At 32.1% G+C, this 16,008-nt stretch overlaps 1 long non-coding RNA gene and 1 other non-coding gene across 2 annotated transcripts; one reads left to right on the forward strand and one right to left on the reverse strand.

The window, feature by feature from the left end:
• Positions 1–6,939: 6,939 nt before the first annotated feature.
• Positions 6,940–7,534, forward strand: LOC123660101. Its single transcript, XR_006744133.1, has 2 exons — positions 6,940–6,972; positions 7,136–7,534. It is a non-coding gene; the product is annotated as an uncharacterized LOC123660101 (long non-coding RNA).
• Positions 7,535–12,709: 5,175 nt separating this feature from the next.
• Trnal-uaa lies at positions 12,710–12,793 on the reverse strand. The gene has a single exon. It is a non-coding gene; the product is annotated as a tRNA-Leu (tRNA).
• Between the last annotated feature and the right edge of the window lie 3,215 nt (positions 12,794–16,008).

The following is a 16,008-nucleotide window of genomic DNA, read 5'->3' on the forward strand; positions in this document are numbered from 1 at the left end:
GGGCGGCAGGGGGTGGTCGGCCGGCCACTGGGAGCCGGCAGGTTTAATGAGGCCGGAGCCGAGTCAGCTCAACCACTCGGCACCCCAGCGGCCAGTGACGCGGCGGATGGCCCTCTCCTCGCTGGAGGTGGTTGCGACGTCAATGGGAGCGTGGACCCCGTCCATCTCCCGAGTGGCCTCTACGCCGGCCGGCGCTCCCTGAGACCACTCTAAATCCTGACTTAACGGTTTTATATTAAGCGTATCTGGAAAGACGAATTACTAAAATTAGAATGGGCCGCTCGTCAAAACTACTTGTATGTGAAAAACTAAATATTTATTTCAATATTTTTATTCGTTCTACAAAAAGGTTTTCATTGTCTTTCGGGTTATTTTAAAACAAGAACAACACATTGGAAACGTGGGTAAATTTTGTTAATAAAAATGTTATGTATAACACTAATGAGACAATAAGAATTAAGAAAAACCCGCTAGTGTGCGCCTTAACAAGAAAGATCGAGTTTATTTGGTCACATAAACAAAATACGCTTTGCAAAACCATATAATATTCACATGTATTATGGGAAATACCGAGAATTTTAATATAACGAAGCATTTACTCGTGGACGTCAGGTTATGTCGCAATAGTCTCCTAAAAGCATCACGAAAGGGCGTGTAAGGTCAAACTCAATAGGGGTTACACCCCATCAATATACATTGCCCAATATTTTAACCTTCAGTAAATAAAGGTTAAAACTTTACTCGTTACAGTAATAGACAGAATAAGGCATCGAAAATAGTTCTAAACAAATTCTAGAATAAAAGCCGTTCAATAAACAACAAAGACGCATATTGTTTTGTAAACAAAAACACTAAAAATAGAAGATTTACAGGAAATACAGGAGATAGGTCAAGGTTAGTAAAATAATGATAATAATATTAAAACAAAACATACCCATTGGGGCAGCTAGCCGATCAAGATAGATAAATCGTACTCTTCGAACTGCGTTTGTTTACTTCTCGAGTGAAACTGGTCTGGTCTGCGTAGACGCGGTCTATATAAACCCTCCATTCCGGTGCTACTCCGCTCCCCCTTCCCTTCAGACTGTACGTCATTCATAGGGGTGTATGTGTGCGTAGTATTAGTATCGAGAGACTTGCGTCTGTGTGTGTTAGAAGTTTCGCGTCACTAGGTTGATACGTTAGTAAAGCGGAGCGTGTAGACTGGTATGAAATAATTATTTGCTCGCAAACGAAAAAAACCGACTCCAGTTACAAAAGTAGTTATCAGGTCTCGATCGAATTTCAAAGTAACTACAAGACAAGCATCAGTTTTCGATTAAAAGAAAAATTATCAAAATCGGTATACTCGCTAAAAAGTTTTGCGGTATGATACAACCGTACTTAAATCGACGAAAAAATAGTCAAGCAAATACGCATTATTAGATATAAATTATAAAGTACCTATATTAAATTTAAATGGAACCACATGACACGTACCACCTTTCGATTAAAAAACGAATCATCGAAATCGGTCCAACCAGTAAAAAGTTCTGAGGTAACATACATAAAAAATAGAGATCTTCCTGTTTCTGGAACATCAATTTTAATTAATGACAAAAAGTGTTTATTGAAAAACCGATCATATATTGGGATAACATAATATACTCGTATTATTTGACGTGTAGACTTTTTTATTCAAAGCGCTTCTGTTTCATCCAGGATAATTAAAAGGTGAAATTGAAAAAAGTAAATGCTTATAAAGCAAAAGCTTGATTATGTTTGAATATTAATTGATTCACCAAAATCTTACCTTTTAACGTGTTTTATAATTAAAATAAAATGTTTGATACCAAAACCAGGTTATTATATGACTATCATATGACTTTTAAACTACTTTGTTGTATTAGTAAGCATTTTAAAATGTAATTAACAGTTTAGAACTAGTTCACTAGAACAAATAAACTCAAAAAATTGGTACCAACTATTACACACACACACACACACACACAAAATTAAAATATGAAATCGCTAAATCATAACCGCTATGTACACAGCCTCAGGGGCATTGGAACAGACCACACACACACATCTGTAATGGTAGTGTACATAATCAATGTGTTTGTGTGCAAGGTCTGCGATAACAGTAAACATATACGTACTTGTTCTGTGTAAACAAATATTAGCAACACGTGCGTACAGGATGGTATCGTGACACTAATATTATATTCGGACGCGAAAATTTACTGGAATTTATGTATTTTTTACACGCCAACCAGTACCTGGAAGGCTGGAACCATCATGGGATATTGAGACGGGATATCACAAAACCTTTATAACTTATTTAACCTTTATTTACTCTATTATTATTTATTATTATTATTTTTTACTTTATTTACTCTATTATTATTATTTATTACCATTATTGACACGGCAAATTCATACCACCGTATATTTTTTTTCTGAATATATCGATTTTCATGAATAATCGTTGTCCTGACTACAAGGAACACAAAAAGAAAGAATTGTCCAATTTCGCACTGTTGTCTAGAAGTTGTGCGCGTATCTATCTATGTACGCGTATGTACCTACATTTCGGTCATTTATTTTATATAGACTTCTTTCCTTAACGAACACCTAAAGAATTCGTTTAAGTCACAGACCATAGTACTCCACGGTTCAAGTATATCCTGAATAATATACCTACGTACATAGGTATACGAGAATATTCTCTCGCAAAATTTAATGATTTCAAAACAAATAATTTAGTCTGTGTTTTCAGTAAGACAGTAATGGATTGTTTAAAATAGATAAAATGTATACACGAAAAAGTATTTAAAATGAAGAAAAAATGAGCAGTTCGTGGATAGACAAGAACAGAACAAGAGGGAAAACAGACCCAAGAAACGATTAAAGTTCACTTATAAATATTGAACATGAATAGTCATATATCACGCAAAAATAATTTCTTTAAAGCAATTTCGGAATTATACTTTTTTTATACAACTAGGTTGGCAACCTGATGGTAAGCAATTACCGTAGCCTATAAACGCCTGTAACAAGCATCACAAGCGCGTTGCCGACCCCCAATTCCCCCCAGGAGCTCTGGACACCTTACTCACCACAGGAACACAACACTGCTTGAAAGCAGTATTATTTAGCTGCGATCTTCTGTAAGGTCGAATTATTTCCCCAGTCGGGCTGCTCCAGATTTTGAGCAGGATATATCCTGCTTTGCTTTGTACTTTTATAAACATGTTAATCATTATAAAATTGTTAATTAATATAAAATTCTCGTGTCACAATGCTAGTTACCAATCTTATCCGAAACGGCTGGACCGATTTTTATGAAACTTTGTGTGTCTAACGGGTAGGTTTGAGAATCGGCCAACAACTATTTTTTATACCCCTAAGTTATAAGAGGGGGTTAATAACATATATTGCAAAATAACATTTGCGGGGTCAGCTAGTATTCTTAGTAGACAATTACATACCAATAAATATAATAAAACATAAGCTGTATAGAAGGACATTTTCTATAGTTACATCCTTTTTGAATAATAAATAAAAACCGTAATTTTTTATGTATATCTATTTGTTTACTAATTATAAATAAATATAAAAAAAATATACTATACAATAATAATCTATAAAGAAGTTATGTTAGTGAACACATTGTATAAATGATTAAAAAAATGAACCCAAATATTTTCATCCTTGCATTCGTGGAATTAATTTCATTTATACCTGACTACGCGGAACGTTGCTTGTGTAGGAGCAATTCCGAGAAACCCTTGGCGTTCTATAATCTATTTCTATATTATTAAACGAATTTGTACTTGACCTTTTGTCCCTGACTACATTACCTGCGTGGGTTGAATCTAGTTTAAGGAGTTCTTTGGTCTAATAAATTTAACCCTGAAGGAGGGACAGGGCAATACACAGATCACCCCCTGGCAATAGTTATTAGAGAAATAAATAAAGGGTTTCAAGTAGGACGTAATGTACTTAAGTAGGTATATGAAATTGTTTTTGGGTATCACTCAAAAAATATCAGTATGACGTATGATGTGTCGCGAGCTTTGTACAATTACGTATATTAAAAAATTGTACACTAAACGGTAAAACGGTTTTTTCATTGGACAAATTTATTTAGATCGATGCAAAAGTTTCTTCGTCTTTTATATAGAAATTCAAGGTTAGATTTTACAAAATTTATTTACAATAATCTATATACGTGAAGCAAAAATTAACCTTGTACCCCTTTTTACGAAAATTGCGCGGACGGAGGAGTATGAAATTTCGCACACTTATAGTTTATATAGAGAAGGAGCTTGTGCAGAATGCTAATAAAAATATATTAAATCAATGAAAAAAACCTAACACACACACCATGTATTTTAAACACACACGCATATTATTTTTATTGCAACTTTTTACTAGAAAATGCAGTCTTTAATCCCTGACCAGACACATCTTGAAAAGAAATATGAATTTAAAAAAAAGAACACGATAGAATTGTGCGTTCATTTTGAAGTAACAATGCATTATGCAGGTAGAAGATCATAAAAACATCTTTGTTAACTTTTAAGCATTCTTACGTAAGCCCTGATCCAATGTCAGTCAACTGGAACATTGAAAACTATACAAAACCATTCTACTGCATGACAAGTTTTGTTGTTGTAAGTCTGGATTTTATGGGAATATATGTATGTATTGAAAGGTTTCAAAACAGTAACTACGTAGGTAGTTATGCATGCACGCCAGCTCTCCGTCGTAGATTAAGTACGAAACTGTTCCGATGACTTAGCATTGCCACCGGGCAGTTCATAGTTTAAAGAACGAAGATTAATTAATTCCTGGACTTGTTTTTAAGAAACATGAATGTAATAATATATTGTGTGAGAATCAGAAATATAATAGCCTCCAAATCGGCAACATGTTTCTCATCTTTCATTTCATTCTTGATTTTAAGTATAAATAGTTTATATATAAAAAACCCTTATATCCAAGGGCTAAGTTTGACTACGTATGTGGTTGTTCTTCTCAGCCGTATCTTCATTCCAAATCAGTGGTACCTTCTTTATTTTCTTTTTCTTCTGCAGTCAAAACACTTAATTGATTATTAGAAGCTGCACAACTACTAACAAATAGCCTTTAAAGCTTTGTAAAAAAGCCTTATAAAAAAAGTTTAAATATGCATTTTCCTTTTCCTTTTGAAAGTCCTCCATGACTATGGTTGCTGTAAAGTATCCGAAACGTCGGGCATGTAAAAAACCTAATAAACCGCAATAAAGTCCGAAAACGTTGTTTCATTATGAGTAATATTCGCTTAAACATTAGAAAATAATATATATAATAATATATATTTTAAAGTACAATTTCTTTACGCACGCTTGACTTGGGAGTTAGCTGGTAAATGTGTGATAAGAGTCGTGTGGTCTAAAGCACACTCGTTTTTTTTTTTTGTTATCATAATGTACAGTACTGAGCAATAGGGACGCGATTGAACCAACTGAAACTTTATTAGATTTCTTAAAATCAAAATAAAAAATAACTTCATTCAAATAGGCCCCAAGAACACTTTCGAATCGTCATTTTACGAATTAAAATTTTAAGGCTTAAAAAATAAACTAAATATAAATAAGTAAGCTATGTAGGTATGTATAAAAAATCTTTAACACGTGTAATATCATGCAGATATGTTGATAGAGATAAACCTACATTAGGTCACATCCTTTTATTATATATAGTATTTCCGTTTATCATTAAAATGAATAACGTTCCTGTTATTTTATAATGCAATCTACGTTATTTATTTAATCATCCTGTATTTAATTTTTTAACAATAAATTACAAATTTTCGAAAATTCAATAAAATTTATGTCAATGAAAATTAACTAATTTTATCATTAACACCACATTGTTTGGTTAACACAATCTAAATATGTGTACCATAACATAATGTAATATCATAATAAACCGAACTAAAGATAAGCAACTATTACTTTTGGCATAAAAGAAAACACAAGAAATGACAATGTGACCTACAAGAACACATCTACGTAATTAATTAAGTATCTATGTATATCAATCTCACAATAAGTAATGAAAACAATCGATTTTAACAACAAGGTATAATGATGATAATTGTTCTAATAATTACATACGTATTAAGACTAATACATATAGTGTTTACTGTTTAGCATATAGGATATGACATACGTACAATATACTATTAAAAGTCGATCACACAAATATGAATATAACGCAATAAAGTATCATGTAGGTATGTAAATAAGGTAAAGTACCTAGGTAAGTAGTATATGTAATTATAATCACGTTCAAAGAGTATGACTATGTGTATATAACGCGTTATTTACCATAATGTACCATAAGCGACGAATAAATATCACGAACAATAACCCAATTAACAGTTACTGATAACCGGAACTAAGCAGTTTTCCGTGGTATTATCATGACGCATTGGAACAGTGTTCTCAACTGGCTGACGAGTGACGCGCTAGCGTTTCGTGTTCAGTCACCTTACTTAGCAAATTGTTTATATACCTAGGCCATTAAGACAACTCACAGAAATGTATAATTATATATCCTACACAAATGTTTGCCGTTGTCATTGGTGTCTGATTATTAACTATGTATATTTGATTTATTATTAAGTAAAGTAAAAAGCTTTTTTAAGAAAAATAATTTTAATATATATAAATTATACGTGTCACATTGTTTGTCCGCGATGGACTCCTAAACTACTTAACTGATTTTAATCAAATTTGCATACCGTGGGTAATTTGATCTAACTTTAAAGTTAGATAAGGCGGTACGAAGTTCGCCAGGTCAGATAGGTATATATACGAGCATAACACAGCTCAACTTCTCGACAACTTGTTCGTAAATCAAGAACCCCACAACTACGGTGTTTTTTTTTTCGAATTGTCATGTGCTGTTGGCCCTACGGCCTTTACAGCATCACAGGTGAGTGCAACTTCGGTGTATCCGTTAACCATTTTTATTTAGCACGTCCTTCCTTGCGACTGATGTCAGTCACACAACTATATATTTTGTATTCCGTTACAATAATTAATATAACTTAAATTTATAACATTTTTATTCTTATAATTTTTATTTGTCAATTTAGGTAAAAATAAGGATAAAGGAGCAGTGATTTTTGTCTACGTGTAAGATATTATAGTTTACAGAGTGTGTTTATAAAAGAGTTTACTTAATGTGACACGCCCATTAAACACGCCTCGAAGCCTCGAAATAAGTCACAAAAAACATAAACGTAACGACGTGACGTTGTGTTCTTAGTACTATGAGTCATTTTGATTGTGTAATATTTTTATTGCATCATCGTGTTGTCGACTGAATTTTTATGACTCAAATTGTCAATGTATTATATTATGCAATACATTATTAAGCTATTGGATAATATAAAAGAAAAAAAAAACTAGTCTCAAATTTTCAATACGTTTTATAACTATCCTTATTAATTAAAAATGTATAAGTTTAGATATAATATAACTAGATAACAGTATAACTAGTATTAATCTAAAGTAATTCGTCTGTTATTGTTAAATATTGGAATTAACCAAGGCATTAAAAACATATTCAATAAAAGAGAGTTAAATCTTTATATATAAAAAGACAAGTCCTGACTCACTCATCAACACCCAGCCCAAAGCCATTCAGAACATTAACTAAAATTGTAAGGGAAACAATTATGCAGTCAAATAAAGTGGCAGTTTTATACAATATTCTAATTTCATGTGTAGTCATTCAACCCATTATAATAATTAGGTATTCAATATTGAATTAAGAAGGAAAAGATTCAGAAAAAAATCATTTTTGATTCCGACTCTTTCACGGAATTACGCAACGGTATTAAAGTATGGGTTTTATATATTTCAGTATATTTATTATATAAATCTTTTGTACCAACATTTTGGCAAATATAAATTAGATAGGCAAAGTATAGGAGCTTTATATGAAATATCTAGCTCATAATCTAAAGCAACCCGACTGGGGAACTACCTACTTTAATCTTGCGAAAATACGATCACATATCCGATTTTCGTAAAAAGCTCAAGTGGTTGCCAATCCGTTTTCGCCGGAATACTAGAATGCTGTCGCTACTTTACTATGTACTTAAAAATCCCCGGGCAAGAGAGAGTATCTAAGAGTTCATAGTACATACGTAAATCTGACAAGGCACTGCGTTCGAATGAAGTAACTACGCTGCAAATACCTATTCATCATACTGCATTCTACAACTGTTCCTTTACAGTGCAGTCAATAAATTTGTGGAATGCCTTGCCAAATAGTATTAGGGAGGCTCTTATTACTTTTAAACTTACTACTACTACTACTACTACTTTTAAACTTTTAAACTCTTACTACTTTTAAGAAGTTAATTAAGATATTTACTTGCATTGTTAGAGCTGAACTCTACTAGAAAATTTAGTTATCTGTTAATGTGCTGTAAACAATTATTCAATTTTATATTTATGATAAACCATTACCTATTTAATAAATAATGTAATATGTTATTTGTGTATTTATTATTACGATAAAACATAATGTAATAGGTATGTATTTATTTGTGTATTTATTTATTAATTTATTTAGATGTTTATTATTTATTTATATTATTATTATATTATTAGATAGTAGAATTCACTTTTTTTGCCTTTTTGATGACCCTGACCCTTTGGATCTGTTTTGTTTTAAAATCTCCTCTACCCCAAGGTTGTCTAGAAGAAATCGCTTACCTAGCGCTAAGACCGCCTTTGTGCATATTATTATTTTGTAAGTTTTTATTTCTTTAAGATACCCATGTACTTTAACTTTTATGCACAATAAAGTATATTTCTTCTTCTTCTTCTTCTTCTACTTTAATCTTACAGAAGATTAAAGCCAAATAATACTACTTTCAAGTAGTTGTGTCTTCCTGTGGTGAGTAAGTAGTAGCGTTTTCTAAGTTTTACTCCAAAAAGAGCTGTAACCCTTTTCCTCCAAGGAGGCCTTTTGAGTAACCCTTTGCCTAGTACAATCTAAAACATTTCAGCAAAGACGTGTAAGTCAAAATTTGACTTTTATTAAAATTAAAACTTTAATTCCACTCTTTTATTAGTAATTTACATACCTATGTTTCTTATGTATATAGTCCATTGACGTTATATGTTTTATATAATACTGAAGCTTAGTTATGTTTGTTATGGATTTATGATTTAAACCATTGCGATTATAGAGCAAAAAAAAAATAACGTATTTTTTACTTTTTCACATTGTTATCTGTAGAAACCTCTTTGGCAACGTAAAAAAAAAATTAAAAAATAATTGCTGCAGACAGCACTATAAAACTTTTAGTTTGATTGTTTTTGTTGATACAAGATAATAAAGGAAAGCGAAAGAACTGCATGCTTATTGAATTGTCAATTAAGTACATATACCTATATTTTTTTTATTCTTTCATTAAAAAGTCTGCATATTTAGGCAAAGACCCCGTCTACGGGAAAGCCCTACATTCACTAATGAAGAAATCTCAATGTAGAGTTTTAGATTATTCATTATCTGAATTATGATTATAGCATTTCAAAAGTTTTGTGATATTCTATGTTTGTATTCTAAGGAAGTCAATGACCTGGGGATATTACTGTTAGTGATTTGTAGTTTGTTTCAATAAATTTAAGCAGGATGTTCAATGCGGGTACATTTATCCGTCAGTTTTTATTTATCTTATTGTTTTTGATTCAGCAGGATATGACCCAGTTAACATTATTAAGTCTACATATAACACAATACATATTAAAACAAGAATTTATCTTCCATTATTACGTTTACCTTTTAAGAAGTTTAATCATATAGAGTTTATCAATTTAAAGTGCTTATTTTATTAGAGTGACACAAATACAATAAACCATTTAAATTGTTAAAATTAATAACTGCGTAAGAGTTTTCAAAACGGTGTTTATTTATTCCAAAAGTAATTGCTTTAAATTAATACCGTTTGGTTTTGGGATATTCCCGTATAGTAAACATTTTTATTTTTAAACGTAATGCGTCAAAGGCTAAAAATAACTATGCTTACGAGGCGAAATAAACCCATATTATGTTTTCAATGAGATATTTGCATTAGTGTGCGATACGCAGTAAATGTGTGAGTAACTACACATGTTTGTGCGTGTGTGTGTATTTTACGTATTTGTTTAATTATCACCTTAATATATTTACAGATAAGATTCATATTAGTTCAATCTCAGTTATGGTACATTCCGAAGTTATCTAGAAATTTTCATCTGTAATTTTCCTTTGCTTTTTACATAACTGCGCAGTTTGTTTGTTTTGATTCTAATTTATTGATGTAGGGCTTATAGATAAATATGTCAATGATAAGGGAAATAACCTTCCTGCGTTGTAACCGCGATGTTGTCATTTATGTCACACTATCATTGAGAATATTATGGTTTGTAGTATTTGTATGTACATATAGTATGTAGAGCCGCCCTGCGCGTGTTGCTACGCTTATATTTTTTGTACTAACTCAGAAACCTTTGTGGGCTGTTTTTTGAAACAGTTTGCTGAAGATCATGACATGATCAAATGCATATGTAAAGTCAAAATAGATTGAGTTTGAAAGAACTGGGCACAGTAAATAGGCCCAGCCCTCGGGCTGTAGACTTATGAGAGCGGACTCGCACGTTCGTTTTCAAACCGCCCAGAAGACGACGGCAGCTGGGAAGGCCTTGTACTGCTGTTCGCTCACGCGAGCAGCGTGGCGGGAGCATGATAATACTTGGCCTTTGAAACGATCTCCAAGGACCTCGGGTGGAACGAGGCACGTGAGGAACAGCAGATGTGCATGCGCAAGCGATCCCGTAGCTCCTCCAACTTCGTGTTGACGACCATCGTAGGGGTTTTAAGGGGTAAGAATCCCACATTACCCGGTTCTACCCCAAGAGCCGGGCATCTGATTTCCCCTGTGTTAACAAAAAAAAGAGTCCGCAGAGTAACTGGGTAGGGTAAGGGGTTTCGAAATAGCTGAAACAGTGGTATCCCAAACTTCTAAGAGAGTGAAAAATGCCCGGGATAAATTTAGTAGTATCTATGTAAAAAAATTAATATTAAATTTGTCCAGATTTAGTACCTAACATACGTTTTTGAAATATTAGTTATATGTCCACGTAATTGCAAACCAATAAAATTTGCTATATAACGAAAGTATTTTAATGTAGTAGCATGAGTTCTAAGAATCCTTTTTTATTATATTGTAATTTTTTTAACGGTATACATACAACTATAATATACTTCAGCTGTTATATACTATAATTATACGTCAGCTGTGTGGCAACGGAAGTGAAGAATATAGCTACCACCTCTCTTCCTGTAGGTGTCGTAAGAGGCGACTACGGGATAACACAGTTCCACTGCCACCTTGGATTTATAAAGTCGACCGATGGCGGGATAACCATCCAACTGCTGGCTTTGAAATACACAGTCCGAAGATGGGCAGCAGCGTCTTTGGTGCGAGAAAGCCAGCCCTGCAGTCACCAACGCGCCTGCCCCGCGTTGTGACTATGGGCATCACACATGAGTTCACGCCATGTTTGGCGCGAACTTCCCGATATATATTTTTTTGTGGCTTTTTATTGGAAAATCAACATTTTGAAGTACTTTTTCAAACATCGTGGAATACCCTATTGAGAATAAACAGGTCCTACTGACCTATTCTACCTTCTGCTGCTAAAGTCTATTCGTTAAAGTGTATTGTATTGTATGTTACAATGTAAAACTTAAAACCTCACATTTACAGATAAGTGGATAATCATGTCCGAGTGGAATAGTGCCAAGAATGCTGGCGGCATTCCTCGATCAATCGCAATACCGACTCTCTGGAAAAAATGCACCATCCCAATACCTACGTATAGTATATAATTTTATAAAATAAAAAAATGGAGACTGCGATACGTGGACTCATTTTATTCAATTTTTATCCGACTTCAAAAAAATGACACTCAATTCGACTGTATACCTATATATTTTTATGTGTGTTAACTTTTTAGTTGTAAGTTATTGCTTATCACGGATGCACACATATAACTAAATTTTATCGAGATCGAACGAATAGTTTTTGAGGTATCTCTAACAAGGCGTAGATATTTAATTCATTATTTTTGATATTGTTTATGATTTTTATTCATTTACTTGTTTCCTTTGCGAGCAAACACAATTTATTATTTTTAGATTGTCGGATGATAGTCCGGTCAAATTAGATCAAATAGTAGGGGTTAGGTTAAAATAATTTACACTTGGCTGAAAATTGCTAGGATTGTTCAAAACACTAATGAAATGTGAAAAGTTTTCATCGATCCCGACGCCTGGAAAAAATTACTGGCGTCAAAGGTCACAAAAACGGGTTTTTTGGCGATTTTCTGCAAAACGACCCCGAGTAAAATTTTTTCCTGGTGTCGGATCGATGAGGACTTTTCACACTTTATTTATAATAGTGTTTTGAATTATGGTAACCTTGGATGTTTAAATTGACCAGACTAATGAATGAATCCAGCAATGGACTATTGTTTGAGTTTTGACTATAAACGGTACAAAAATGTAATTTTTTATAAGTGACGAATATTAGTGCCGTAAGGTCATTTTGAAAAAATATAGTAAATAAGACATTTTTAAAAAATAAATAAAAAAAGCAACCATAATTTGTCAGGTGTGGGGTTCGAACCCACGCTCCCTCTCGGGAACCAGAGCTTAAATCTGGCGCCTTAGACCACTCGGCCAACCTGACTTATTCAAAGTCGCAAAATTACCGTTCTTATTCTGTTACTATATAGAATATTATATATTTAATTACAAAAAGATAGTTTTGATTAAATTAATTTATTATTGGAAAAAATAATAATAGTTATATTTACATTTAGTAATCAAATAAATACACAAACTGATTGATTCATCACGACGCGTCGACCTGTATTTAATGACGCAATAAGTAATATTTTCTGCTAATTTCAATGTACTTTTTTTTAAATTAACTAAAACTTAAATTGAAAACAGAACCTGTAGACATGTGTAGATATAAAGTTTTAAAATTAAAATTATAGGAAGTATAATACATATTAGTAGCGCCACCTATCGTGGAATACTCAAACGACTACAATAAGCAACCATGACCTTTACATTAACTAAAGTATATTACTTAAAATAATCATAGATGGCGCTATAATTCGAATGTATAAGGTAAAGCTAATGAACGAGTTATCTCTACTTAACTTTTCTTATTTGTTTGTTATAATAATAATATTTACGTTCACCCAAAAAGTGAGAGAAGAAAATAATGGAAATTAAAGCAAAGTGAATAAAGTGACTGCGATTTAGAAATAAATTATTTCTGTCGTGCTATTGTTTGTGTGATATAATAGTAATTTTTTTTTATTGAAAGTACATTCATTATTTTTCGGCCGTTGATTTAACCTTACAAATTAAAATTTATGTTAGAGTAATAGATATGGATCTAAGTAGGTATACCTACCTAAATTAAAAGTAAAGTAAATATATTAGTTGATCATGAGCCATTTTGCATTTTGTTTGTGGAAAAAAATATAGTCTAATTAATCCTCCTTTTAGGAAGTAGGCAAAAGTTCCACAAATCCTTTTTTGGGCATAGTAAAACCGAAAAATGTCGAATGTAAACCATAGATTTTAACAAATTCATTTTTTGTGATTTCACAATGCTAAATTGTGTGACTAATACGCCTTATACCTAATAAAACCTAGTACAGTACTATAAACTATTATGACACGCTCATTGTGCCTGTGGCCGGATGTCGTCTAGTTGTTTCCTTTTTTTTTGTCTACAAATAAAAGGTTTTATGTTAATGTAGGTTAATGTTGGCTTACTGCGAATTATACATAACTATACAATCCGCGATGTTCACTCTCATTTCAGTTGAATTGATATTTTTTAACCGACTTCCAAAAAAGGAGGAGGTTCTCAATTCGACTGTATTTTTTTTTTTTATGTATGTTACATCAGAACTTTTGACCGGGTAGACCGATTTCGACAAATTTTGTTTTAATCGAAAGGTGGTGTGTGCCAATTGGTCCCATTTAAATTTATTTGAGATCTAACAACTACTTTTCAAGTTATATCTAATAATGCGTTTTTACTTGACGCTTTTTTCGTCGACCTACGTTGTATTATACCGCATAACTTTCTACTAGATGTACCGATTTTGATAATTATTTTTGTGTTGGAAGATATCCTAAATGTGGTACCATGATTAGGAAACCAGGATCTGATGATGGGATCCCAGAGAAATCGAGGGAGACCCTCGAATATCCACATGACTTTTTACTGGGTGTACTGATTTTGATGATTTTTAATTTAATCGAAAGCCGATGTTTATCATGAGGTCACATTTAAATTTCATCGAGATCTGATTACAACTTTTGGAGTAATCTTGGATAATGCGTATTTACTTGACTATTTTTTCGTCTACCTACGTTGTATTACTTGTCGATGTAATTGAAGTCGGTTTTTTTTCGTTTGCCAGCAAACACAATTATTTTATTGTGACTATAATAATTGTAGGTGAAATAGCAAGTAGATAACGTCCTGATAAAATTTAATTTTACAATATTAATTAGAAAAGAAGCAAGTTATCTTACTGAAGTAGGGCAAAGTACGAAATCTCTTGCACAAAATCTGGAACAGTTTACAACTTTACACAATAAAGTAGCTCAACATTAGACGATTATTGCCAAAATTACTTGGCTAAAATTTGCATATGTTAGAAGTTTGAAAGGTTAGAAGGTTGATTTAGGAAGCTTCTGGTGGTCAACTTTTATAGATTGCCATATATATTAGTCTCAATTTATATATGTATGCATATAGTAAATAATTTCGAAAGAAAATCATTATTTTTTGTTATGTATTATTTCTGTTTTTGGTGTACAATAAAGTGTATTATTATTATTATAAAATCTACTTTCAACCCTGACGATTAATTTTCTTTACAATTAACTTGAACTTTAACATATCAGCATCAGGGTAACATACATATCTGTATAAAAAATATTTGTAGTTTTTAGAGTTTGCGCCCCAAACTCTTGCCCCTGTTGCCTAAATGCGTCTCTGAACAAAAGTAATATACGAAGAAGACAGTAGTTGTTTTAAAATTATTCATATAATTGTTAAATAAGGAATAATAAAATTTCTAAGCAAGTTCAATATTTATAATAATACTAGCGACCCGCCCTGGCTTCGCATGGTTGCAAAAACTATCAGTGTTCTTCTACTATATTATGCACGTATTATACATATAAACCTTTTTATGGAATAACTCTATTTACTAAAGAAAACTGCATCAAAATCCATTGCGTAGTTTTAAAGATCTAAGCATACAGACAGCGAGCGGGAAGCGACTTTGTATTACACTGCATAATGAAAATACATATACCCTGAGAAGTAGAGAAGAATTTGGTTGCAAAATAAATAGCAATTTTATATCTGTTATTTATTTATTCAATATTATAGTACATTATATTTAGCATGTAAGCTTTGTAGACTCGTTCGAGTTTTGTCGTACACCCCACGTTCACAGTACCTATCTATTAGTTATGATATTCATTTTAAATAATTCATATTTACAGTTCATGGTCAAGTATAATAATTTATTTTTCTTCCCATATTTAAAAAATTATGTTATCGCTAATAGCGTGTAGTTTAACTTTAAACGAAAAAATATCACATAAAAATATAAATTAAATATGTTACCCTGCCTAACGTAAATTTTAATACACATAGATAACTGTATAGCAAAAAAATGGTTTAAAAGGGTATCTATAATTCAGTCTGTAGTTTAAAAAAAAGAATTTATAAATTCACAGTTTTGATATAATATCAATAAACACTTATTTAATTATATAATAATTTTCCTAAAAATTCCCTTTTTTACAATGAAAAACAATAAAAAGTGATGTAATTACAAACATTTCCACATA

The sequence above is a fragment of the Melitaea cinxia genome, chromosome 15 (assembly GCF_905220565.1).
Source record: "Melitaea cinxia chromosome 15, ilMelCinx1.1, whole genome shotgun sequence".
Classification (NCBI taxonomy): Eukaryota; Metazoa; Arthropoda; class Insecta; order Lepidoptera; family Nymphalidae; genus Melitaea; species Melitaea cinxia.